Consider the following 27,126-nt stretch of genomic DNA (forward strand, 5'->3'; position numbering starts at 1 on the left):
ACGTGCGCATGAAAGTGAACGGTACGTCAGCATGTGCCAGTTGTTTCTTTGGTTTGACAGACAAAATTGATTCCACTTCCCGTGCCAAAGCAACTCCGCGCAGAAAGTTACATCTTCGCGGCTCAAGTTTCTAATGTCTACGGGATTAGACGAAGGAGTTGGAGAACGCTGCCTGGTATACGGCTGGATTGCGTACCCCGAGCTTTACCTCGTTTGCGCTCTTCCGCTCACTTCCTACTGTTATCGCATCACCCCGCGTGGCGTAGCCGACCAGAACAACGTGCCTGGCTTTCTGTACATCCTTTCTCTGTCTCTTTTCTTCTTATCTATTCTTCCCCCTTCCCTCCTCGCGAAATGCAGTTTAGCCAGACGGGCGTGTCCTTGATTATCCTCCCTACCTTTCCTGCTTCGTTTCTCTCTCTATCTATTCCTCTCTAGAAAGGGACACGGTCTTGCTTAACTTCCTTGCCCTTGTTGTAGGCGTGATGGGTAGCCACACGTGTTTGCACAAGTAATGCTTCCTTCCATTTCCCTTCCTCCCTCTCTCCCTTTCCCTTTTTCTTTTCGTTCCTTGACGCCCCTTCCCTGCGTCGGGTAGCAAGCACGGACGCGCATCTAGTCGACCTTCCTACCTTTCCCTCTTCTCTATGTTCAGCCTTACCTTCTTCTTCGTCTCTCTATCCTCCAACACAGTGTTGATGAATCTGGTTCGCGGGATTCGTGTGCAGCAGGAATGGCACGATATGTATACATTGACCACTTTTTTATGTACTGGTGTAACAGTTTGTTTCGTTATTAAATCCATTTTCGAGAACGCTTGTATACTCTTCGCTAGAGAATGCTGAGTCGGCTTGTATACCCATTCAGAGTGAATATCATGAGAATCCAACAAACAAAGACACCAAGGAAAACATAGGGGATATTACTTGTACTTACTAATCGAATTAAAGAAATGATAAATTAATGGCGATGAAAGTGGATGAAAAACTTACCGCAGGTGGGGAACGATCCCACGTCTTCGCATTACGCGTGCTATGCTCTTTGTTTGTTGGCATCGCATGATATGATTAATAAAAATTGGGCCCCTCTGTTAACCCCCTTTCTTCTCATTCAGAGTGAAGGTACTCTTTCGTCCACTCCACTTGCAGCCCAATCAGAAATAACGTGCTCCATCGAATAGCACACAGACGTCCACATTTTTTACTAAAACGCTCGAGCACCGCACCGAGAGGCGAGGGAATTCATATTTTGGTGTTGATTCCTTCGTTTGAAGGACTATAAGCTATGCTCGTCGGGCAACGGTATCCCCCTGGACGCGTAAGACTGTTTTCAGCGCGGTGTCCTAAATCGAGGAGGTACTTCGAAATTTGTTTTAATTAGCTTTGGAGCGCGGTCCTTGAACGAACCTTCCTACAAGCGATGTTCAATGCAGAACGCGCTGTGACTCCAAGAAAATAATATGCCAATGCTCACTTTGGTCTTCAAGTGTGCTGTTTACGACGAATGGATGGAGACAATGAGGACATCGAGAGCGGTGCGTGCAGTAAGTGCGCCAAGCACGCCCGCCTTTTCGCTCCCGCGTGCCGTATATGCTGAATGCAAATGTTAAAACAAATGCAGTCCTTTTGTTTCGCGCGGTTGCACAAATTTGAAACTTTGCCTGCGGGGAATGTTGCTCATTGTCATTGTGCCACACGTTCATTGCGCCGCGTCTGCTCGCTTACTTACTGGTTTATATTTACTTGCGGCACCTCAAAGATTAAACAAGTGCAGTCTTTACACGACGGGTGGTTATGTCACAATAACAATAATAATAATAAAAATTATCGAGACCACACGCGTGTTGAGACAAAATCGAAGTTAATGGATTACCCTGAAGTAGAGGATACGTTGCATAAAACAACCGTTAAGTCCTCCAACGTTTGGCCGATTATTAGGTAAGTGCACCGCCATTTTATGGTTGCTGTCGTATTCTGGGCTTGTTGATATAAAGCGAGGAAGATGAATCTCGAGTACAATATCGGTTCATAGATACGTTATAACGGCGCTAAAGTACTTGTTCTGAGGAGGCTCCCCTCAACGTGAAGACGAAAACAGACGATATAACTGTGTGCCCTCACTTTTCATCAGCTTCTCCTTCCATGTAGTCCTAAAAAAATGATAACAAATGGCCGAGTCCTGCTAACGGCTCGCAGTTGATGTCAAAGGGGCGTAATCTTGTTGGCCAAGGCACAGAGATCTCTTGAAAGAGAGTGCTGATATATCGCAACAAGCGAGCATCGGGAGTGGGAGGCATCAAAGTAAAGCATCCGAGACAACTCGACGATTTTAATGCGAGGACCCGGAAAGACGGAGGCATCAAAGTGATTTTGCTTTAGTTGTCTCAGACCTGTAGTGCGCGCCAGTAGTTTGTCCTTTTGATTTCGTTTTGTTAATTTGTAGGAAGTTTTCCGAACGCCTGTGTGCGACAACGCGTAAGCCCATGAGGAGTACGGTAAGATGTTTAGCGCAGCCATTAAAGCAACAAGGAAAGCGAGCATACTTTGGAACGTAGAAATGCGATGAAGGGTATAGAAATGCTACGGCAGCTAAAAAACGTAGACTTAAAAGCGGGTAAGTGGATTGAGTCCGTAAGCTGAGGAGAGGCCATGTCAGCACAAATAACGCACGCAGCAGCAAGGTTAGCTTGTCGTGCTTAGGCATAAAAAAGTTTCGAGGACGCTTAAGCTTCGCCTTTAAGAGGGGAACGCGATAGCATTCAGAGATCCCTAACTGCTTCTCACGCTGCCCGGCCAACTGCAGCTTATGTAACCGTAATGTTTACCGGCAAACGCTGGCGGCGAACTCTATGCACGAATGTAAGCGGGCGAGCTTTCTGGTAGAAATATGGCCTCTTGCGTGGGCCGCGGATGCGCCGATCGCAAGCGCCATCTGGATTGTGTTGTTGTAAGGAACCGGGCGCAGTGCGCTGTTCTATGAATGGTAGAAACGCTGGCATAGGGGTTTATGTTTGAATTTCCACGTAATAGAATTATGTTTTCCGGTATATTCAATTTACAGTCCGACGCTATCATGCCTCTAGGTTGTGTTTAGGTTGTGCACGATTTTTCAGACGCGGAACACAATTAGTTCAGTAATGCATCTGCGCCATGCGGAGGGCCCGCATGGTTGTGACTCGGAATGCATTTTCGCCAAACGACGTCCGACGCAAGACGTGAACACCGTACTTTTTTTTTTTTGCGCCACTGGGCCCTTAACGCTATCGCGTTAAAAGACGCAAAGAGTAGGAACGAGGTAGTCCGGATGAAGCGTGTAGTAATTTGTCCTAGGCAAGATATCGTTGTCAACAGAAAAGTGGTACGATTGCAACACGGACGACGTTTTCTCCACTGCTATGGAAAACTTGAATTTCAGTCGCAACGACGATGAAGCGCACTGCAGCTACATTGCCGTGCTCTGGAAAGCATGCTTTGATTCCGTAATCGACTTCGTCTTGCATACAGAATCACATCTTGTTTTGTTATAGCGCAAGCTTGACAAGGACAACAGAAGGCACATCCGACACACACAGCGCTTGTGTCAGATGTGTCAGAGCGCTGTGTGTGTCAGATGTGCCTTCTGTTGTCCTTGTCAAGCTTGCGCTATAACAAAATAAGATATGCCGTACCACCAAGCCCCTATTGCTATCCTTACAGAATCACGTTTATTCTGGCCTGTAATATTCGATCATCAGTGCTACGTAATACATCATTTTTAAGCTCAATGTTTGCACTGCGCAAATGTGTTTTAGAAAGCCACGTGTAATAATTTGATTCTGTCATTTTGTTCTCTCATAGTTCGCATTCCTACTTCAGGTGAAGGTCATAGATAGTTGAATAAATCAAAAATGCTTGTTCACGAAACACGCGCGGGTATTGCCTCTTGCCTTAGAAAGTTCTCACTGCGAAAAGGGCGGGTTCCTTTTGACATACTTGGCGCGTAAAACGATATGGGGCTGAAGTCGCAAGGCTTTTTTGTTCGTAATTGCTATTTGCCATTGGCCGACGGCCTCCTCTAATATATGTACAGTGTCACTATATTCTGGCAGCTTCTCTTGCGAACAGCTCTAGCGCAATAACTTATTTGTGGGTGCGGGTCATGAACTTTGAGCTCAAAAACGTAGTCTTATCCTGCATATGTACGCTGGCTAAGGACGCCTGGAAAGTAAACATACGTTGAGAACATGAGCCTTCAACGAAACAAACTGCACCATAGATGATGATCGATGCTTTTCGTTTCTTGGCCTAAAGCCTCATCCTCTTATTCCTTCTGTTTATTTGTTCTGTGTTAACTGTTCGCCGGTATATTGAAAAATGTCACGGCTTAGCTCAGCTAAGATAAGGAGTTATTCAATTGAGTGACCTTTTATTTCTGTGACGAAGCGTTGTAGAGCATCACTGCTACTTGAATTATTTATTTTTTATATTTTTCAATGACCGAAAGACCTCCGACAAAGTTATGCGCGATCTTTTCACAGACTGCGATTAGGTATGGCATATACCAACTGTTATACGCATCTACTTCAACGTGCCGACACTTCCAGCTGTGGTTGCTGTGACGTACGCGGAACTGTGCACCTCGTCCTTTGTGTGTGCACCCGGAACGCCCGGGAGCGGAAGACATTGGCTGATTTTCTGTTCAAAATCAGCGAGGGAGAGGTTACTGAAGACGTACTAATGGAACCTCGGCCAGACCGCAAACACAGGTGCGGGGGGATTCGTGCGTTACTTGCATTCGCAGCACGGGGCTTGACTATTGTCTGTGAAATTCAATATCACGGACCGACTTTGTAACATTCACGCTTTCTGTCCGCATTATTACCACTCATAACTCTCTCCCTCTCCGCTGACCTTTACCTCTGGAGCAGACCAGCAGACTAGAGGTGTCAACGTCAGGCCAATCTCTCCGCCATTTATTAAATTAACTTCTCATATCTCTCTCTATCTCATTACGCGTTCGAGTGTCTCTTCAATGTTGCACGAGTCACATTTGGGTGCTTTTGTCATTGATATAACGCCGAACGCTACGCTCTTTGGAGAGTGCTAAACGCACTCGATCGCTAACCACTTTCAGAGACAGATTCTTAGACCAATGCTCCATGATTGGCAGGCGATGCGGGCGCTTCTTCACTATTAAATCGACTGTCCTCATTTACCGATTTGTGATTACGTGTTCGCATTGCCAATGCTTCCCTCCTCCTTTATTTCTTTTCATCAGTTATCCCCTTTACCCTTGCGTAGGGCAGCAAACCAGACTCGCGTCTGATTGACCTTCCTATCTACCCTCTCTCTCTCTCTGTCTGTCTTCTTATTGTGTGAAGATACATAGAGGTGCATATCAAAGGTAGACAATTAGCAGCGATTAAAGTAATTGAACTCTGGGGTTTTACGTGCGGCAAATAGTAGCGATCTCGAGAAACAATGATGAATCATTCCGCAAGGTCACTGAATTATGGTAACCAACCACGGGTAAAGAGCCTCAGCCTAACGCTCACGTTCAACTCGTCTTATCTAAACGTTAGCTTCCCTCGTTAGCTTATCGTCGACCGTTTTAAGTCTACGTATTCCCGCGAGCTCTTTGCCCTGTTCGGATTTTACCGACTTAAGTAGCAGTTCGGGACGGAGGCGCCACCTTTTTTATGCCTTGCTTCTCCTGCCTACGTTTACCAATACCAGTTTGCCATTTGTTTAACTCTTCACTTGCAGTCCTGTTGTAACGTCGTCTTGCGTGGCATCTCTCAAACCGAGCTGATTAAACACTGAAACTACCAAAAACAAGGGAAACAAGAAACATAGTTCCTGTTTGTCTAGGCAAGCAACTCGGCCTTGAGCAGCGTCGTCTGCATTTGTTTCGGCCGCCGCTTGAATGTGTATCTCAGCTCGTTTCGTCTCAGTCTTCACGCCTAGAGGTCGAGAGCTCCAATGGCCGATAATAACTTGCCGACCACTCTAACGCCGTGAAAATCTCACTCATCGCCGGTTCGCGTTTTCGTTGCTTTCCGCGCGGTAAACACCGATGCGCGGTAAAAAAAAAACGAAAAGGTGAAATTCACAAAACGCAGGCACCGATATTTGTTACTTTCGCACCAGCCCGTGTGTTCAGGGGTGATGCGTCAGAGAGGGCCTCATAAGAGGCGCCGCATGATATAGCATGGCAGATGCACACGAAGGAAACCCGAGTGTCGGGCTCAACGTCCTTCTTTATGGATGGGCAGCTTCTTTAATTAAACCGACGGCCCAGCCATATATATTACATTTTGGCACGAACCGCTTTCCAGGAACCGCTCTGCCGCTACACCCCGCTTCTTTCTCTGAACGAGCGCCAAAGGAAACTCGGTAGAAAAGCGCGTGGTGGGCTGTGACGACAGAGCGAATTGATATACGTACGTCTATCGCCCGCACAGACAGTCTGCACGCCGCTAAAAGAGATGGAGAGTTTAAATATTCAACGATCGGTTTTACACGCGCGCCTCTGTCTACCTTAACTTGTTTGTTATTTCTAGTTTATAGATTTTTTTTATTATTATTTCTAGCTTCCACTTTAGGTCGCCACAGCTCGGCGGTGAGCGATCGAACCAATCAGGTGAGCGCGGCCGGCACTTCACTTAATCCAGACCCGGAGTTATGAGAACGTAATTTCCTGCGTACCTCGAATGGAGCGTGTTCGGCAAATGCGACGGCTTATAAAACAGAGGGGTGTGGTCAATTCTGCGCTGTGTCAAAGCGGCAGTGGAGAAAAAGAAAAAAAGAGAGCAAAAGAATATGGAGTTGAACAGTACACCCCCTACCCTTTTTTTCAGAAACGCCAAAGAAGTCAATTACTCGCCCTTCGTCTTCCAGCGGCGCTTTCGGTCGCGACAACGTCGAGAAGACGAGATTAGAAAGTGTTACTTGGCTCCAAATTCTAAAATGGTTATGTCGGGTTAGCTTTGCAAAAATGTGGCAGTGTTTGATTAATAATGGAAAGTAATGCAGGTCGTAACGCCTCGAACAGTTTCCCGTATTAGGAAGCCAAAATAGAAAACGAAATTGACCGAGTCGCCAGCTTTCGCGAGATACAACATTAGGCGTGGTAGGAATAACGGGATCTCTGCCTAAGTTTGCGCGCAATCGTATTGCATATCACTTTCTTAGAGGAAAGCGCGAAGATAAAGCTGCAGCATTTACCAGGCCTTATTGAGAGACACAAACATACAAAAAATGGCATTTTCATTGTATACGTACATCGTACAGTCACGTAAAAGAACTAAGAAGCACCACTGTTTTGTGCAAGTTATCTGGTGTTTTTTTACCGTGCACGTAAATCTAAGTAAACGGGTGCTTTCGCATTTCTCCCCATCGAAATGGGGCCGCCACGGCCGGGATTCGATCCCGCGACCTCGTGGTTAGCAGCCCAACACCATAGCCACTAAGCAACCACTGCGGGCTAATAGGGCTGAACACTACGCTTCGCTTTAGGATGCGGCAATTCGGTTGTAATGAAACCACTAAGACTGCGCGTACATCTTTAATTTTATGGAACAAAGCAGCTAAGGCATCTGTGAAATAAAAGATATGCAAATCTCACGCAGTGTAGGAATCACTGTAAGCGAAGCTTTCTGTGCTCTTTGTGTTCATCGATGGCATTTGGCGGTGATTTCGAAGGCATACGACGGGGTTGAGGTGGGATTAAATGTTACCTTGCCCGCATTACTTGCATTTGTCATAGTATAAAAAGCGAACAGGGAAGCGTGTTTGTTCGAGGCGTTGCTAAGAACCATTGTACGTTAGCACTGTCATTCCCTCACACCGTGCACCACCTGGTGGGTGGGTTATAGACAAACCCTTTTATTGAAGTCTTAGGAGAAATAGCTGCTGCCACGTCCTGTGTAGACTCGGTGCGAACCTTCAACTGTGCGCGAAACTGTGCTCTCTCTCTCTTCATCCCCATACCCTCTTCCCCCAGTGCAGGGTAGCCAACCGGACGTGCGTCTGGTTAACCTCCCTGCCTTTCCTGTCTTCGCTCTCGCTCTCTCTCTCTCTCTCTCTTTCTCTCTCTCGCCACGTCCCGTGCCCGACGGACCAGGGCCCGCTAGCCACCGGTGCTTTAACGCGGCTTTGCTTCAGCATGCCCTGCGTCAGTTGTCGTCATAGACAAACTTGGACGGTGTTTATTTTTCTGAAATAGCGGAAGCGCGCCGTACCATATCTTGAAATTATTATTATTATTATTATTATTATTATTATTATTATTATTATTATTATTATTATTATTATTATTATTATTATTATTATTATTATTTCTAGTAGTAGCGTTTCCTTTATTCAAGAGACCCCAAACGAAGCACACCTTCTGACGTCGCCTTTCCCTTCTCCCGCGATCATCTCGTGCGTGTAAGCTGCCACGAGCGAAAGTTATTCAGCCGTTTCGTCACGGTGTTGGTTTTGCGCGTTCTCTTTCGTTTTTGTCTACCATTCTATCTCCTCTCCAGGCTGTTGCGCGTGTACTTGAGTACAAAGGTAAGCGCTGCAGCTTCTGCAATGCTTTTGCAGGGGGCTCACGCGTAATCGCAGCTTTCCCGAGGGCATTGTGTCGACGGCCATGGGAGTTCCAGAGGGCATTGTTGCGACGCCCCCGAAGGTCGTTGCAAAGGTCGCCCGCGCTTCTGCCATGGATATTACCCACGTTCTCAACCACCCCCACACGCGGCGTGCAGGACAGCAGCAGCAGCTGTGGAAAAGTTGAAGGAAGAGGCAAAGAAAGCTTCGCTTAAAAAAAAAGAAAAGCTCAGTTCAGAAGTGCGCACATTTACATTTACATTTACAAGCCCATTGTGAACAAGGCTTCCGTATGGAAGCCGAAACGTCGTGTTCTTAAAACGTTTTATTTGGTCGGTTTACGCCTTTGTCCTTTTTCATCCCGACCTGACGGGTTTCCCTCGAACTCTCGATTACAAGTGTTCACAGCCTATATCTGATGGGGCCAATGATGAAATATTCTCTGGGTGCTTTCCTGTGAAAGGAGGATGCCATACTGTGGATGCCCAGAAAAGTATGTGCACAAAAGGACGGCGAATTACGCAAGTGAAATTGGTGTCAGTTCTCTCTCTTTTTTTTTTCATGGGTTACGCGCCAACTAAAAAAGAATGCGCCACCACTGATCTGGAGATCGGCGTGCGCAACATAAACACACACTTGTGCTCCTATGTGGTCTTCCCATATCGGATCATTATCTCTCTACCACTTCCGTCACATTATTTCTTGTTGTTTCTTCTAAAACCCACCTACTCGAATTCCGGGGACAAAAGAGCTTCGGTTGATTCTCTCTTGAAAGCAGAGGGTGTGAGCGAAACGTAATCGAAAGCTAGCACTAGCCTGTCGTTTCGTGTGCGTGTGTATGTTTTCAAGTGGTTTCCTCCCTATGTGTTTTCTCTTTCTCGAGGCTGCCATTTCTCCAGGCCAGCCCGTCCAGTGCCTTTCTTCATGTTTATTATTTGCTCTTTAGGAAAGAAACGGCAGTGCTGCAGCACCGCTTCTGTCCGTACAAGCTTCACACCGTCCCCATTTGCAGCGCTTTTCGTGTACACATACGGTCCTCCCCAAACCCTCTTCTCCTCGCTCTTTTTTTCATCTCATCTCTTTCTACCTATTCTTCTCCCGCCGCACCTGACCGTTTGCCTTCTCTCTTTAACCCTTTCCCAGCGTTCTTGCCACGCAAGCCGCGGTCGGCTGTGTCGCAGTGGTCGCATTCATGTGACCAAGCCGAGTCAGGAAAGAGGAGGGGAAGGGGAGGGGAAAAACAGCTTTTTGTTTCTTCTTGGAATTGATCGACCTGGCCGCAAAAAGGGGTCGCGAAGACAGGAGAAACGAAATTAATAAACACCTACCTTCTGCGTGCATGCCGGAATATATATATATATATATATATATATATATATATATATATATATATATATATATATATATATATATATATATATATATATAAAAGGCAGTCAAACAAGAGAGGAAGGAAAGGGCAGAATGAAGCGAAGAAGGTACGCTTCGCGAGAGAAAGCTTACGCAGGCCGAGGAGGAGGGGGCCGTGAGGAGAGAGAAGGGGCGATTATATTGGGAGAGCCGCCAAAAAGCAATCGATACGCGTTCTACATTTGGGTTCTCTGGCTGGGTTCGGGCGAGGAAGGGGGTGAGGGGGCGGCAGCCCCGGTACAACGAAACAAAGAAAGAATAAAGTGTGCCGCTGCAGAGGCCCGTCGCAGTCGTTGATACGCGGCAGGGTATACGACCGTTCGGCTGGGCACCGTTCGACCAACGCGTCGAAGTGCGCGAATGGGGAGTTGTCGTGATGCCCGGCGCAGGTGCTTGTTTTGAATGTGATAGCATTTGTTGTCTTTATTGCCTCTGTTTCCTGCCCCGAAATATAGGCACCAGCGTAAAATTCGCCGTTTCTGATGCGATACGTATTTCAGTTTAGTGAGCATAGGGGGTGGCTTAATAAAACTGCACGTAACGAAGATGTGTAGTGCTACTATAACTTATGTCTTTGCAACCGTACTACCCACGCGCCTTACTTTGGTATTGTTGTGCAGCGGAAAGAAGCCACTACTCGACCGCTTATAGGCAGCGCCACCTAGATAGCACAACGCCTGTTCACTCCCATTCATGACTTCATGCTATTGGTCCGACTGCCATAGAATCTAATGGGTATGCTCCCGAGTAAGCCGCGGTGCTTTTGACGTCACCGCTTTCTTCGCGCCAGCCTTGGCAATGGAAATTTCGGGCTGGCAGCATGACGTCATGGATCGGAGTGAACAGGCCTTGTGCTATCTAGGTGGTGTTGGCATAGGTCACGTGCACAAATGGCACCTTTGTCGCGCCACACGTGACGTAATCGTAGCTAAATTTAACCTCTCGCCCTGCGTACAGAGAGGCCTAGCTGGACAGTACGTTTGTCGATCCAAACGGGAATGTTCGCGTTTGAGAGAGCTGGATTTGCCACAGTAGGTGCAATTCATCATACTAAAACCTGCGCCCATCAGCAGTTATGAGGCTCACAAATGCGCACTTTGTTGCAGAAATTCGACGGTTGCTGGCCTATGGCGTACTCGCGTTCGATACGTAGGGTTCAGAGACGGCGTGAACAGCTTCAGGCATTAAGAGGGAACACCTACAGAGGAATGCCAATACGAACACCAGTAAGAGGGATGCCAATTCGCTCCCACCACCTTTGACGATGGCGGCCTTCTTACGAACAAGGAGCGCACAAAAATGCAAGAATAGACTGTAATACTCCTCCCTCCACCCCCCACACTGGTGCCCGAGCTGTATGCCAAGTTAAGCATGTAAGCTTTGTAAAGCGTGAATAAATGTCACTTGGGCATTTCGTTGGGACATTTCTGGTACCCTAGTGCCCATACATGAAACCAAGAGCCTTTCCTACACACTGAATATACCGTGGGACAGGAGTCAAGGACTACCATGTTCGGAAAAGTAGGTAGTAGCTGGCATATCGTCAGGTCATAAAGAGATTCGTTAGAAGAAAAAATGTGAAAGGTTGGCTTTCAAAATCACATTACAGCCAGATACTCAGCGTTGCAGAAGAGATTGGAAATCACAAAGGCATGAGCAAAAGTACGAGAAAAGGTATGAACAAAGTCATCAGATAATGTTTCAAGCCATGAAGCACAAAAATCAATTGGACCGCTGATGTATTTCGTTGCGCGCTTTGTGAACGAATATCTCGAAACTGCTGTCATGCAAAGAATTCGTTCCAAGCGGATACGACCTGCGAACTCACCGGCTACAATTCGTAAGTAGCTATATGTGCCATAAACTAATTCATTACAAAGTTCATTATTGAAGTTTTGGCAGTTTTCATTTCCCGCAAGGGGGATGTCTTGGAATAATCCGTCTGTGTTTACCACGCTACCACGAATAACCACGCTCTGTTTATGAAGCACGCAGTGAGGCGTGCCTCATAATCTTGCGAGGCACTGGCACGCCGCAGTGAGGCATGCCTCATAATCTTGCGAGGCACTGCGGAAATTTGGACCACCTGGAGTTTTTTTAACGTGCACCTAAATGTAAGTGCACGGTTGTTTACGGAGAAACGTTTGTTCGACCGTCTTACTAGATGCAACGAACCTGTTCGTATCCCTCTTTCCGCTTTGCATAAAATTTGAAAAATATTATATTACCCGAGCGGCATTGTTATAGCCTATTGTATGCATTTGCATAGGCTTATATAGAATCCTCCTGTTTGCTGATCATGGAGTTACTCCGCCTCGGTAGTCACGACGACGAGATACCTTTCCGCCAGGTATGCGTTACATGCCTAGCGGTAAGGTATCTCGCCTAAGCAAGCTACACGCAGGCACGCGGGATAGACATATACCCTTCTTTTAGTATGTTTATTTTTCGCCTCTAATCTCCCCCCCCCCCCCCCACGCTGAGCCACGTGCAGGGAGGGCACGTCGCCTGGTTGCACACTTCTACCGCGGCGCACACATCGCTCAAGGCTCGCTCGAGGTTCATCCGCTCGGCACACGCATCGTCGTGCTGCGCTCGCGATTCTATTGCCTCCGGCGTCATTCGGAGGGAAATAAGGCCGGAAGGGCGAATAAATACCCCCCCTTTTTTAAATCGTCCCTTCAATGAGAGCGGGAATTCTCATTCATTTCCCGACGTGAACGCCTTTCTGCATCGCTTTGGACGGTTTGTATCTGGCCTTCCGGTTCTTTGTAAGTCTGCTTCTTTCTTTCTCCTTTTCTTTTTTTCCTTTCGTAGTCCCTCGGAATCGAACGTCTTGGCTCATCGGGATTGTTCTTTTGAGACGCGAACTGAGTATTCCTCGTGAACATACACGGGCCTCATTTGCAAGCCGTGCTCTTTTGCCGGAGAGAGAGTTGAGCTCACCGGAGCTTTTGGTCTTTCTTTCTTTATCTTTTTTCTTCGTTTGGTTTCATTAACTTATGCGCTTTTCTCTGCCAGATCAATGGCTTCTACAATCCCTATAATTTTATTTTTTACCTTTACAAGGCACCTGGAATGTTTTACTTGTGGATTCAGTTACTTCGCTGCCTCTATTTTAGTCGTTTTCTTTCATTGCATTATGCTTTCTTCCATCTAGAGACGGCACAAAAACCTGAATTTAAACGGCTGGAAGAAAAAAAAAACTAGGACTCTATTTTGCCGAACAAGCTTAATTTTGTGTGCCCAAGCGCCTAAAGAAAAAGAAAAAAAAACGCCCACGAGAGGCCAAGTAATAATTTATGCCAGATATTGTGCCAAGGCAGCAAGACTCGTTTGTTTCGGTTGTATGTCTACGTTTCATTCATCGTCCAGGATAGACTAATTGAGGCTACAATTATTGATAAAGGGAAAAATCAGACATTCACCCGTTCGTAGCAATTGCTACAAAGGAAACCCATAAGGGTTCCTCGAAAGAAAAGCCTTATAGTTGAAGAGTTGGGAGGCTTTTCTCGAAAGAAAAGCCTCCCAACTGAACTATCACTGAAACTTAAATTACCAGCGAACATTTCACGACGTGACGCAACACTGCTGTGTCGGCTGTGGGTAGGAGTAGCATTCACCAACTCCTACAGCTATCGTACTGGAATGGCGGATTCACCAATGTGCGCTAAGTGCAAGTGTGAAGAGACCATCAGTCATCTTCTGTGCCACTGTTCTCGCTTCGATAATCAACGTGAGACTCTCCAGTGTGCCTTGAATAGACTGGATGACAGGCCATTTACGGAAGCGAAGATCTTGGGAGCCTGGCCTCACAGCTCATTGGCCCAAAAAGCAGTTCGAGTGCTTTTTCACTACCTGAAGGCAACAGACTTGAGTGCCCGACTATAGACATCCTACACCTAAGTTTTCTCTCTCTCTCTCTTTCACTCCCCATTCCCCTCCCCACGTGTAGGGTAGCAAACTGGACTCAGTCTGGTTAGCTTCCCTGCCTTTCCTTCTTCCCTTCTCTCTCTCTCTCTCTCTTGTTCTACACTGTTCTACCACCAATGGCTTTGCGGGGCACTTACAAATACCCATTCTCTCCATCTTGGAATGTCTGATACACCAATGTGCGATACCTGTGGTTCTGACGAAACGATTGAACACCTGTTGTGCGCTTGCCCTCGAAACGACGTCCAGCGCAGATCCTACTAAGCTGACTGGACTAAAGCAGAACATTTTTTTTAAACGAGAATTCTTGGACCCTGGCCACATCCTTCGATGGTGCAGAAAGATGTTCGGGCGCTACTGCAGTTTTCGAGGTATACCAGCCTGAATGACCGATTGTAATACAACTTTGTGTCCTGCTGCGTGTCCTTCTGCGTGGTTGCAGTGCTCATTCTCTCTTTCTTTCCTTCTTTCCCTCTTGCTATCCCCCCTTTCTTTCACCCCCGGTGCAGGGTAGCGAACCAGACGCTCGTCTGGTTGACCTCTCTGCCTTTCCCCTCTTTGTTTTCACTCTCTCTTACCTACTTGATGTCTTGGTGCCTTATCTCCAACTTCAATTGCAGGTTCTGAAATCAATCTGGTTGCGGTTTCAGTCATTACTTCTATGTTATGTTCGTCTTTCCGTTTTAGAGTTACATATTTGTTTTCTAGCACCAGCCTAAATTCAACTGCTTCTACCCCGACTGTATCTAGGTTGGCCTGTTTCCTCTTGACTTATTTGGTTCTTTCTCTGTCCAAATTTAGAGCTGTTATAGACCACACTAACTTCTCATCACTGCCCTTTACACTACCTGCGACTTCTACAGCCTGTTTCCTCCTATTTTCATTTCTCTCTGTTTTCCTCACTTTTCACTTTTCATCTGTATTTGTCCCTTTTCTCTTTCCACATTGAAGGGTAGCCAACCGAGAGAAAGAGAGAGAGCGAGAGAGAGAATAACTTTATTGAATTGGGGAAAGGGGGATAGGGTATTAGGAGCTTGATGGGTGGCGCCCCAAGTCCAGGGCTCCACTGGCTTCTGCCGCTAGCCGAACGTGACCAAGAAGAGCCTTCTGCACCTTCGGATTTGAGCTGGCGAGTTGTGCCTCCCATTGCGCCAGTGTGTTGGTTAAATTATACCTAACTAAGTAGGCATTTAAATTCGGCGGTCTATTTTGGCATCCCCATGAGATGTGGTACAAAGACGGTGGCGAGTCGCTACACCACGGACAGGCACGCCCGTACATTGTTGGGAAAATTTTGCTCAATCTTAATAAATTTAGCACGACCTTGGTTAGCCTCTTTGCCTTTTCTTTTTATTCGTCTCTCCTTCTTTCTCTCTCTCTTTCTCCATAGAGAAAATTTTGCCTGAATAATGTTATCTATCAGCTAAATACCACGCTCAGAAAAGCATTACCCGCCGCGGTTGCCTAGTGGCTGTGGTGTTAAGGCGTCTGAGCACGACGTCGCGGGATCGAATCCCGGCCACTGCGTCCGCGTTTCGATGGGAGTGAAATGCGAAAACACTCGTGTACTTAGATTCAGGTGCACGTTAAAGAACTCCACGTGGTGCAAATTTCCGGAGTCCCCCACTAGTCCCCCAATCAGATCGTGGTTTTGGCACGTAAAACGCCATACCTTATTTTTTTTTTCAGAAAAGAATTGTTTAGAACGACACAACCAAACGAGCGAAATATGTTTTCTGCTTGCCATCAACATTGTAAGAACGAATGCACGGTAACGAAAAAAAAAATGAAACGTTTCCTTTTTCTTTTTTTACACAAACGCAGACCGCAGTTTAGCTTGAGTAGCCAAGTGCACACACGCAGCCCTGCTACCAGCGTGGACCCGTACAGCGCCGCAAAGCGAATGTTTCTCCCTAATGGCGCAATTCGCACCGCAGCTTTACACTGACGAGCGTAAAAGTAGTGCTTCTGCGCGCTTATATATACTGGCACTGTAGCCGCAGCGAAGTTGCGGAACCATTTGAGTCCCCACTTTGCTTGGGCGAGTCCGTGAAAAACTTGTTTCGGGCGGCAGTGTGACAGGCACACGCAGTCTATCCAATCTGGTAATTTTCGGTTTATTATTTTTTTTTTCAGTGTGGGAGCAGGCTCCTTGACCCGCGGCTGAGTTGTAAATTACACGACCAAGTCACTACAGCTAGCGTTTAGAAGAGGAGGTGGCGATGACGATTAGTGGTGTCTATGAGCCACGTCTCGGCACTTCAGCGCTTTTAAAGGCGTGACGGATGCAAACACTTGCTTCCCTTGCGACGTCTTGGCCCGTAATACTGAACTCACCGAAAGCTCTTGAAAGACGATTGCGACTTCAGAAGCCTTAGTGGTTGTGCTACAATATTTGAACGTTACCTTATCGTCCTTTTTGCCCCCTTATATTCTTGTACGGTGACATCTCTTGTAACTTGTCTGTAGCTTTTCCATAGACAGCCCGCATTCATACTTTTTACCGAGTTTTATCTACAAAACTATTTATAAAGTTTTTTAGAGACAAAAGGAATGTAGTATGCCTATTATAAAAAAAGGTAACCAAGAAGCCTAATGCGCCCAGCCTATATTCCTAAGATTAATTTCATTGTGAAAAGTGACATAGTTGTGATAAAAGTGACCCCTACCAATCTGGTTTGACTACCGCCTTTCTTTTAGGGTGTAGCCTCACCCGATTCGCTCCGAGTCCGAGTTTATTACTGCCCAAACCGGGGCATCGGAATCGTGCAGTAGGCCTCGATGCGTCAGCACGCGCTCCCATAGGTCGCTTGGAGGCCACCGCTGCAGCGCGTTCGCGCGCCGTTCGATACACTATAGGAGCGCAGAAATTCGGTGCCCATGTGCGGCGATCGATGCGAAATGTCACGTACAGCCGACCCCCCCCCCCCCCCTCCCTTACCCTTTCCCCATTCAGTCTCCCGCCCACTTCTCCACCTTCCCTCGATCACTAACACTGAAGGGGAAAAAAGAAAAGAACCACACACACAAAAAAGCACAGCGTCGTCGCGTCGATGGAAGGACGCCGCCGTCGCCTATACACTGTACGTTGCCCTTGTTTCTCCGTCGCGCACGCTCGTGTTCTTTTTCTTTCGCCGCGAAGACACGCTTCGGGGAGTATACAGGCACGGGCGTTGTGCGGGACGGAAGACAGACACCTCTCGGGACCGGCGACGCAGCGCTTTATCGCCGGCGCTTATATGACATAAAGGTTCGAGACATGGAGCTCGTTGAGAGAGTGCTCCTGTCGATCGCGCGTGCGAGTAGCCCGAAACGATTGCGCGCGCACTCGGCGGCGCGACGACATGACAGCGCCGCGTCTCGGAATTTCGGGGACCAAAGCGAAGTCGAGCTTGACAAAAAAAAAAGAAAAAGACGAGCAAGTCTCGAGCAATATACGGCGTACGGACGACTTGTAGTCACCCTATGTTTGTACAGACCTCCTCGCCTCCGTGTTGTTTCCTTTTTTTCTATCGCCTGTGAGTAGTCTGGGGACACTTTACAGGAAACAGACGATTAATAAGTACTCGGCATACGTAGTGATCAGCAGTGGTTGAACAAGGAATGTCGCTGTAGCCAATGCTCTGACAAGGGGGCCTTGTCTTGGCCCAGGATCTATTGGATTTGTTTGTTGATCAATACAAGTGTCCTTGTTTAACAATGTTTACCGCGGCATTTTGCATTCGATCGCTGTTGAGAATTTTAAGCCTCCATCTTCCTGCGAACTTTCGTCTTGTCTGAAAGCACGCACAGTCAGTTTATTATGAGTGAAACCTATATGCATTACACTATTCGCAGTTATCGTGGTCTTATATGTTCTTGAATCCTGTGGACTGTTTGGGAGACAGTCTGGAAAATAGGTTCTGTGCACCCAAATGACCACGAATGTTCAGCTAAGCGCGTCCTGCAGGACCATGATAAAGTTTTCCAGTCCAGTTCAGCTAAAGCAAGAATACTCCTATCAGACATTTGTCTAGCACTCTTGCGTGTTTTGGATAAACTTCCCTGCACGAGAGCCTTTGGCTGCGGGTCGCTTTTCTAGCGCAAATGTGTGCTCAATCAACTCTTCCCTTAATCGCTCTCTGTTTCTGCCATTTTCATCGCTCAGTGTATTGATGCCAAAGGAAGGCGGTTCCAGATCACCTCCCCCGCTTTAGATCATAGTTATATCATGTATCACTCTGTAGACCACGGGACATGTGGTCACGTGACTGTTGCTGTTGCCATCCATACTGGCTATGTAGGATACAAGGCACAGGGCTACAAGGACTTCATTCCTGCGATCGTGGGAGACCTAACCGTGGATCGAGCAGATGGTGCGACTTCCCTTTCAACGCGCTCATACCGGCTAGCCCGAGCTCGCGCAACTGACCCGTTCGTTCGAAAGGTGTGCCACAAGATATACGGCAGCCAACACTGCGTGTCAAATTATGAACATGAGCATCACGTTCCTAGTTAACCGTCACCTTCATCGCCTTCATCATCGCCAGCCTATTTAATTTCACTGCAGGAGGAAGGCGATCTCCAGCTGTATCCCAGCGATCTCCGATTATTGCTGTCTTGCCCCAGCTAACCCCATGCTATGCCTGCAAATTTTATAAGTTCATGATACGACGTAACTATCTGCCGCCTTCGACTTCGCTTCTCTACACTACTCTTGGCCACAAACCTGCAACTAACAGACTACGGGCCATCCACCGTAGGCATTACATGGTAAACAAAGTTCCAATTAGCTAACCGTATACTCCGCCCTAAACCCTCCTGTCAGGTGAAGAAGCCAAATCCGCTTGTAAAAAGAGTATCACGCATGGGCATGCTGCGCCAAAGGCTGATCCTGAATTGTCTGCATGGCACCAACAACCCTCGTGGAAACTATAGAATTGAGCGTTTCCTTCGCAGAACCACAGATACCGCAGATGCCGCAGATGCTTCGCAGATACCTATGATACCTTGTCGCACTCAAAAGTCAGATGAATGAAGTGGCTGTGTAAGGCCGTTGTGCAAACAATTCCCTTTCTTTGTTAATCGAATGAATCGCGATAGCCTCTGTATATAATGAGGATTCGCGGCTATCAAAAGAAAGAAAGAAAGAAAGAAAGAAACAGAAAAGACCGATTATGCAGTAATCACGCTACAATATTTCACACATCAGATTAGTGCCAGTATCGCTTCATCCATGAGTTCCAGTGTGTGGCGCAACAAATACATAATGGAACACCCCAAAGTCGGGCCTCTGAATCACAGCCTTCCTGACGCAAGTCGGATCGCTCTTCCACTCAGACCAGCTCCACCGACGCAGTGGTTATACCATCACGATCAATTAGCATCCAATACAAGATTTTTCACATGACAACATCGACCGGATCGGAGCTTGTTGCCCTCCGAGGTGCCGTTGATTACATTAACAACCAACCCGCTAATCGGTGGGCAATATTCTGCGATTCGAAGGCGGCCTTACAATGTCTTCTGTCATCTCTTCGTCGCGGGTCGTGTGAACAACTAGTGTCGGAGATACGAGAAATGCACCATTGTATGATAGCGAAAGGACACGACGTCGTGTTTCAGTGGCTGCCCGGCCATTGCGGTATCTCCGGCAACGACCTCGCTGACGAAGCTGCTAGGAAAGCCCACGAAGGAGCAACCCTTGTTTCTGTACCTTTATCGCGGACCGACGCAGCCCAACACCTAAGCAAGGTAGCACACCGTATGACATTAGAGAAGTGGCATACACCTGAATTCACCCAAGAACGATTGCATTCCCTCGACCCCTCTATGCAACTGCGGCTGTTACCAGGACTTCAGCGAAATGAGGCAACACTGCTGTGCCGCTTACGCTTGGGCGTCGCATTCACCAATGCGTATACGTTTTTGATTGGAATGACTGATAGCGCCGACTGTAATGCCTGCGGTGCCGAGGAAACTATAGAACATCTACTGTGCTACTGCCCATCTTTTCAAAACGAAAGACATGACCTCTGCACAGCTCTCAATCAGCTAGACAGCACACCGTTCACCTTGAAGAAGATCTTGGGACCATGGCCTCGCATATCGCAGCTACGAAAGGCCATAAAAGCTCTGCTGCGATATTTGAAGGCTACTGGACTGAGTCAGCGTCTGTGACCCGGACTGAGTGACCGAACGATATCCCCAGTGGACTTTCTCTTCTTCTTTTAATCTTTCAGTCCCCTTTTCCCTTTCCCCAGTGTAGGGTAGCCAACCGGGCTCAGTCCTGGTTAACCTCCCTACCTTTCCTTTATCATTTTCTCTCTCTCTCTCTCTCTCGTAAAAGCAAGTGACCTAATGCAATCTACGTTCTCGCTGTGAAACTTAATAGAAGGCGCAAGCAGACATCCTTGGCACTATCAAAAAGCATCCCGCTCGCTTCGTTCCAGGGCACGCATGCGCGATTCGGGGCATCTGCGGCAGGACGCAAAGAAAACTAAGACAAAAAATATGGCAACGACAGAGAAGGAGAGGTCTTACTCTGGTCTTAACTATAGATAAAAGAAGAAAAGAAGAAGATCGAAAGAGACGGAGCCCGCTACGAAAAAGAGAGCTGCTATTCTTTACTCGAATTTAATAAGAATGGAAAGACAGGGCCGCTATCTGTAGAGTGCCGGGCGCGCCCGGCGGCGAAGGCAAAGTCGGGGGAAATGAGCTCGGCAGCGGAGAGCACCGCACGCACCAGCGCACCACCCCTCCCTATTTTTGTTGTGTTCTTTATTCCTTCCTTTTTCGTTCTGGCTCACAGGCGCCATAGAAACGGCCCGCTACCAAACGGAGCCCGTCGCTTCGCCCCAGAGGAAAGCATGGGACGGCGGGTGTGCGGGAGAACGAACGTCCGTAAACACGCCAGCTCCAGAAAACGGCGCGACGCCGACGCCTCTGTGACCGTGACGCACGCGGTGTCGCGCGCTCGCGCCGGTGCTTCCTTGCTTGGACGAGAAGCCGACGGCGTAGGAGTTCGTACGGAAGAATTCTCGTGTTTTTATACTCACGTGTGTGTGTGTGTGTGTGTGTGTGTGTGTGTGTGTGTGTGTGTGTGTGTGTGTGTGTGTGTGTGTGTGCGTGTGTGTGTGTGTGCGTGGGTGCGTGTGTGTGTGTGTGTGTGTGTGTGTGTGTGTGTGTGTGTGTGTGTGTGTGTGTGTGCGTGCGTGCGTGCGTGCGTGCGTGTGTGCGTGTGTGCGTGGGTGCGTGTGTGTGTGTGTGTGTGTGTGTGTGTGTGTGTGTGTGTGTGTGTGTGTGTGTGTGTGTGTGTGTGTGTGTGTGTGTGTGTGTGTGTGTGTGTGTGTGTGTTACGAGCTCGCCTGTATAGTACTCTCACTAGAGGGTGCTGCTGTGGTAGCACCGTTTTGTCTACTAGCACGTGCCTCCAAGCCCATCCGTTCAGAGGTTCTGTTAAGGCAGTACTGCTTTTTACCAACATTTATCACTGAGTCATTTCACTGAATTATATCATCTCTTCGCAATGTATCTCTCATGTTCCTAGCACATTTCATTAGTCATTGACATAACTTTATTACGTTTACGTTTTTCGCCCTTTACTGCGGCTACCTATTAGGCCGCTCTACAACCACGTCACAACTACTTCATGGAATTAATTGGTATGTTGCCAACTCATTACCACTCGAGGCCTGGAATTATTTGGCGATATTTAGCCCTTGCGCCACAATACGCCATATTTATCATCATCGTCATCAAGCACGTCTGAATGAAAAAGTGCGCACGTATGTATGTATGTATGTATGTATGTATGTATGTATGTATGTATGTATGTATGTATGTATGTATGTATGTATGTATGTATGTATGTATGTATGTATGTATGTATGTATGTATGTATGTATGTATGTATGTATGTATGTATGTATGTATGTATGTATGTATGTATGTATGTATGTATGTATGTATGTATGTATGTATGTATGTATGTATGTATGTATGTATGTATGTATGTATGTATGTATGTATGTATGTATGTATGTATGTATGTATGTATGTATGTATACTGTCTGCCTGTGTGTTTCAGAACTAAATGTGCAGATCACAGGTTAAAACGTCGTCTATGATGGCCGTATAAAATGGCCAGAAGGCAGATTTTTATGTAGTGCCGCTGTTTAGTATGTTAAGACCTTCCGCACGCTGTGGTGCCCGCTTTTAAGCTGAGACGGGCAGCTACGTATCAGTTACTGTTTTATTCGCTTACTTCCTTTTTCTGCGCCTTTCTTTCTTTCTTTGTCCAATAAAGGACAGAGAAAATCGTTCTTTATCGCTTTTTCTGGTAAGTTATAGTACCCTGCCCCTATAATTGATGACTGCGGAATAGCGAGTTCTGGAGTAACTTGCTTTCCCTGTTTTACACCACTTAAGAAAAAGCAACCTTTACTGGCCCGTTGGAGCGACTATACAGTCATTTAGACATTCCCAAAATTATGAGAATCCTAAAATACCCGTATTACGCACCATGCCACCTAGCTTATGTTTGTTATGCATTTGTCTGACTTCAGCGAGCACGTCACAGACTGAAGATGGCTTTTCGTCCTTATGTCATCTTTGTCCGCTATGCAAAACAATCGCGGCATAGCTGATTTTCTTTTTTTTTATTTTCGACAATGTAAAATATCTGGATTCAAAGCATCTGCACTTCAATAATGACTTTGCTCCGATACACTATCTTTTATCGAAGAACTGTTCGGTAGTTTCGAACAAGTTTGTCGAATGCTAACAACGTAAACCCTAGACTTCTGGCACCGTCAGAACATAAATCGCGTGCATTCTTATAAAGCTCATAAATGTGCTTTAAGCTGCCTTTTATGACAACTGAGTTTGTGTGCGCTTCACGTCCCTGTTCTGCTAAATCCTCACTTCATGCTTATACGTGCTTTCATGCGCGACGGTATCGTTTTCTTCGAAACTAGCTTTCTCAGACTTCTCCAGAAATATCTAACTTCGTTAATGAACAAGCGAACGGCCCAATAAATTGAGCATTAAATACTACGCTTTCTTCAGCAACTCATTCAAGGTATCACTGGTGCGTTGTCGTTTGCTGCAATCGAAAGCAAAGCAGCTTAAGCTCAGAACTGCACTTCTTTTTCTTTGAAAGACATGTACCTTGTTCTCAGTGTACGTTGACACCTCGCCTTTAGATTTAATTGAATGTGTCTATGGCGATGTTCTACCTTCTGCACAATATTGTCAACATTCATGACAGACCAAGGCTTAACTTAAACCAATAGTTCCTCCCCTAACGTAACCCAGATGGTAACGTTAGGGTAAGGAGCTAGGTGATAGTACAAGCATTTCGTCTCAGTCAGCAAGTTTATCAAACTAAAGCCCTTCTGACGCGCGCAGTATCGGACGTTTTCATGAAGTTGTATCCAGAAAGCACAACGTTGATTCCTATACACTGTGCGGCATTGCGTTTGCAGATGGAAGAACTACAAGCATGGCGTTGACCTATTTCGAAATGGTTCATTGTCGGTGTTTCAAGATGCTTCATTTACAGGGTTTACTACACGATAATGCACTTACGCGTACTACGCTGGTGATACGCTGGTGATACGCTGAGCTTACTGGTGTTTACCGAAACGAAATTGATATTACCCCTCGAGTGACTCATACAATAATAATTGATTAGTTATTCTATATCTATATTAAATGTTGGCGGTTTCTTTTTCCCTTCTTCTCTTCAGGCACTTTCTTGAAAGCCACGTGGCCTCTGTGATTCCCATCACTATTTAAGTTATTATTGACTCCGTTAAGGGGACATTACCAGTGCCAATAGCGCTTAATACTCGTTCAAAAGACACCTCTAAAATGTATTCTTTCAAATAGCATTAGGTGTCGTTGAGAAAGAACTACTTCCCTTAAAAAGTTTTTTGTATAGAGAGATAGCTGCTCCTAATGATGTCGACCAGCCACACCTAGTTTTGCATTAACCGCCTCCTGAGGCACTGGAGAATATGGCTGACATCGCGTCGGGATTTCTTAGAAAAGTTCACATGCCAAATTTGTATGCCACTGGAAGGACAAACGGGCCACTCACTCAAAGTACGAGCATACTTCGCTTAACATTCCACGCTTATCCGTACCGATCATAGCTAACAATTGACTGACCGAAGGAGGAACAAAAAGTAGGTGCAAGGTAACTTCTCAAGCTGGCCAATTGTGACAATTTATTTAGTCACTGAAGAAAAGTTCTTTTTTTTTTTAATGTGATGGAAACACAGTAAGGTTGTGGTTTGTCCTCTAACAGTCCCCTTGGCGTTCGGTTTCACGTGAGCTCAAAGTTCCTATGATCAAAATTCTAATCTTTAATGTTAACCAAGACATCATTCTATCAAGGACTTGTCTACGTAAACGCCCGTACTAGCCCTTAAGGCCTTACTAAAACATATCCTTCATTTAAATGCTTCGAAGGTATGTCATTCACCCAATAAAGTGACATTGTCAAACAATGTGTGTCGTAAGAAACAGCAGAATAGTACATAGAAAACAGAGAACGAGGAAGATGAGACACTACGAAGCGCTTATACCAATACTGTTCTGTGGTTCTACACTGCTATATTCGTACTGTTTAATTCAGTATGGGTAACTAGCACGCCCGTGCACATATTCTGTAAGAAATCGAAGCTCATATCAGTTCTGCCACAGAAACTCGTACAATATTTATTTAAAAAGTTATATTGTACTTCTGTTGACTTTCCGTTGCTTTCAACAGGCAGAGCGTAATATCATGAGGGGATTTTTCGCGAGCGAAGTCGTTATTCTGCGAAGCTCGGGCAAGGCTGCTCGCGAAATCAATGGGACGCGGGGGCGGGTGACTCACCTGCAGGTCATCACTGGCGCTGCAGCGTTGCCACTCGGGACACACAGTGGTGGCAGCCAGCAGCAGCAGCAGCAGCAACGGCGTCGTCGGCGCTAGCGACGTCACGTCGTCTCCGGGGCCGAAGTCTAGTTGTCCGCGGCGACGAGTCGCCGAACCTCGGGATAACGGCCTTCATAGCTCGCCGCCCCCCGAACACCCGCCCGAAAGCAATAGGGGCACGCACCACAGAGAACGAGAAACGACGCGACGCACCGAGTATAACTTGGCAGGGAAAAAAAAAAAACGAAGAAGAAAGGCCAGAAACAACGATACGCGTATCACTCCGAGGGCGCACGGGCCGCGCGACTCCCAGAACTGGGCCACTACTACGCCGGCGGTAGTGGTCGTCGTTCCGTTGCTTCGCCGCTGTTCTCTCGCGCCGTACGCCCGCGGCAACGCCGCCGCCGCCGCGGCACGACGGGCCCCGAGGTCGAACAATCCTCGCCGAGGGAACGCTCCAGCTTCTGTCTTTCCGCTGCCAGTGAAGGGGCGGCTTTCCTCTCTTTTTTTTTCCCCGGCGCTTGTCGCGGCTACATTTCGTATCGCACGCTCTGGCTGACCTGGCGAAAGTCGCGTGGCGTCCACGACGTTGGGAGCAATCGGGGCCTGGGACAGCCACCTCCTCCTCCCCCACTTCTCCTTTTTTTTCGGGAGGCGAGAAAAGGCGAAGCGGCCCGGCGCGGCCGGCCTTTCCTGCGGCTGTCCTCACTGCGGTGCCTAGCGGGACGCGCTGGCGAGGGGGCGCCCTCTGGTAGGAAGCGGCGCAGTTAAATTGATCTGATTTCCTTCCCTCCATGCCTACCGCACAGCGAGGCTGGCCAGTGGAGGGAGGGAAAGGAGGGGGTACGTCCACCCCCTCGGCCCACTAGCGTTGGCGACGACGGCGACGTGCCGCCAGGAACAACACGCTAGAGCAAGGGGTGGGGGAAGGGGGGTTAACACACCCTCGTCGCGTGGGCCTCAGCAAGCCAAATCCCTTTCCCTGACTTTCCCGCATCCTCTCCCGTGCTTTCCGACTTCGAACCGACGAACGAAGGTGGGAAGTGGGAAGAGTCAGGCGACGGAAATCGAGGAAGCTTAATTGCCTCACCACCGGCTGCAGCAGAGTCTGAGAGGCGTTTCTGAAAATAATTCATTCGTTCGTGCACGCGTTCTCCTTAAATCTCGCCCACCTTCCTTTTTTCGTGCCTACCAGCCGCGAGAGGCTATTTCGTTACAGAAGGGCCTTTTGTAGAACATTGTACGACTATGTGTAGCCTCGTAGAAAAAAGCTTGGGACACTTCACACGCAATACCTCGTGACGTCTATCATACCAGAGACCCGCCGTGGTTGCTCAGTGGCTGTGGTGTTGGGCTGCTGAGCACGAGGTCGCGGGATCGAATCCCGGCCACGGCGGCCGCATTTCGATGGGGGCGAAATGCGAAAACACCCGTGTGCTTAGATTTAGGTGCACGTTAAAGAACCCCAGGTTATCAAAATTTCCGGAGTCCTCCACTACGGCGTGCCTCATAATCAGAAAGTGGTTTTGGCACGTAAAACCCCAAATATTATTATTAGCATACCAGAGACTTCTAGCAACGCCAACATAATAGTAATATGCGAAGAAAATAAAAGAGGCGCCAAAGGAATGAAGTGTTTCAGACATATTAGTCTTGCTGGCGGAGCTGCACAATGTATTCACTATACTGTAGTTTGCAATAGAGTCATGGCAACAACTGACTTTGATCATTCTGGGAAGAAGATCGCTTGAAAAAAAGATATTCAAAGATATTTAAACATGAGATGGATCACATCAATGTCACGTTTCAGGGAATAGAAGAATCAGCCGAGACAACAAGCCCTTATATATGGCCTATATGACGGAAAGGAGTTCGATTCGTAGAGATACCAACTGTTATAAGAGCATTGCATAGCACAGGCGTGGAGGAAACATACGCCAATATTTCACAAAATATTTATGGAGATATTATAGCTACCATAATGCGTGCAATTTAAATAGTGTGTTTTGTGAGATGACACAATACATTCATTTTAATAAATGCCTGCTTGCAAGAATTAGTTAACGTAATAGATTAGAACTAATCTCGTTGAACGGGGAATAGGTGAAAAAACTGTGTTTCGCAGGTGACATTTTGTGTTCAAGAACGCCGGAAAGAATTACAATGAATAATTGGCTACAGCAAAACGGCGAAGTATAAAGGCAGGTTCGAAGATGATATCATTATCATCATCCGTAAATTTTCGTCTACTGCATGGCGAAGGCCTTTCCCAGCGATCTCGAAGCACCCTTGTCTTGCGCT

General features: G+C 47.1%; 1 protein-coding gene across 2 annotated transcripts in view; it reads right to left on the bottom strand.

Moving 5' to 3' along the window:
• Window positions 1–25,533, bottom strand: part of LOC135908349 (potassium voltage-gated channel protein Shaw-like) — a 117,499-nt gene extending 91,966 nt beyond the window's left edge. For both annotated transcript variants that reach the window (XM_065440106.1, XM_065440107.1), the window contains exon 1: window positions 24,787–25,533. The gene's annotated coding sequence lies outside the window, so the exon portion shown is untranslated. The remainder of the gene's footprint in view (window positions 1–24,786) is intronic.
• Between the last annotated feature and the right edge of the window lie 1,593 nt (window positions 25,534–27,126).

Source organism: Dermacentor albipictus, chromosome 5 (genome assembly GCF_038994185.2).
Source record: "Dermacentor albipictus isolate Rhodes 1998 colony chromosome 5, USDA_Dalb.pri_finalv2, whole genome shotgun sequence".
NCBI lineage: Eukaryota > Metazoa > Arthropoda > Arachnida > Ixodida > Ixodidae > Dermacentor > Dermacentor albipictus.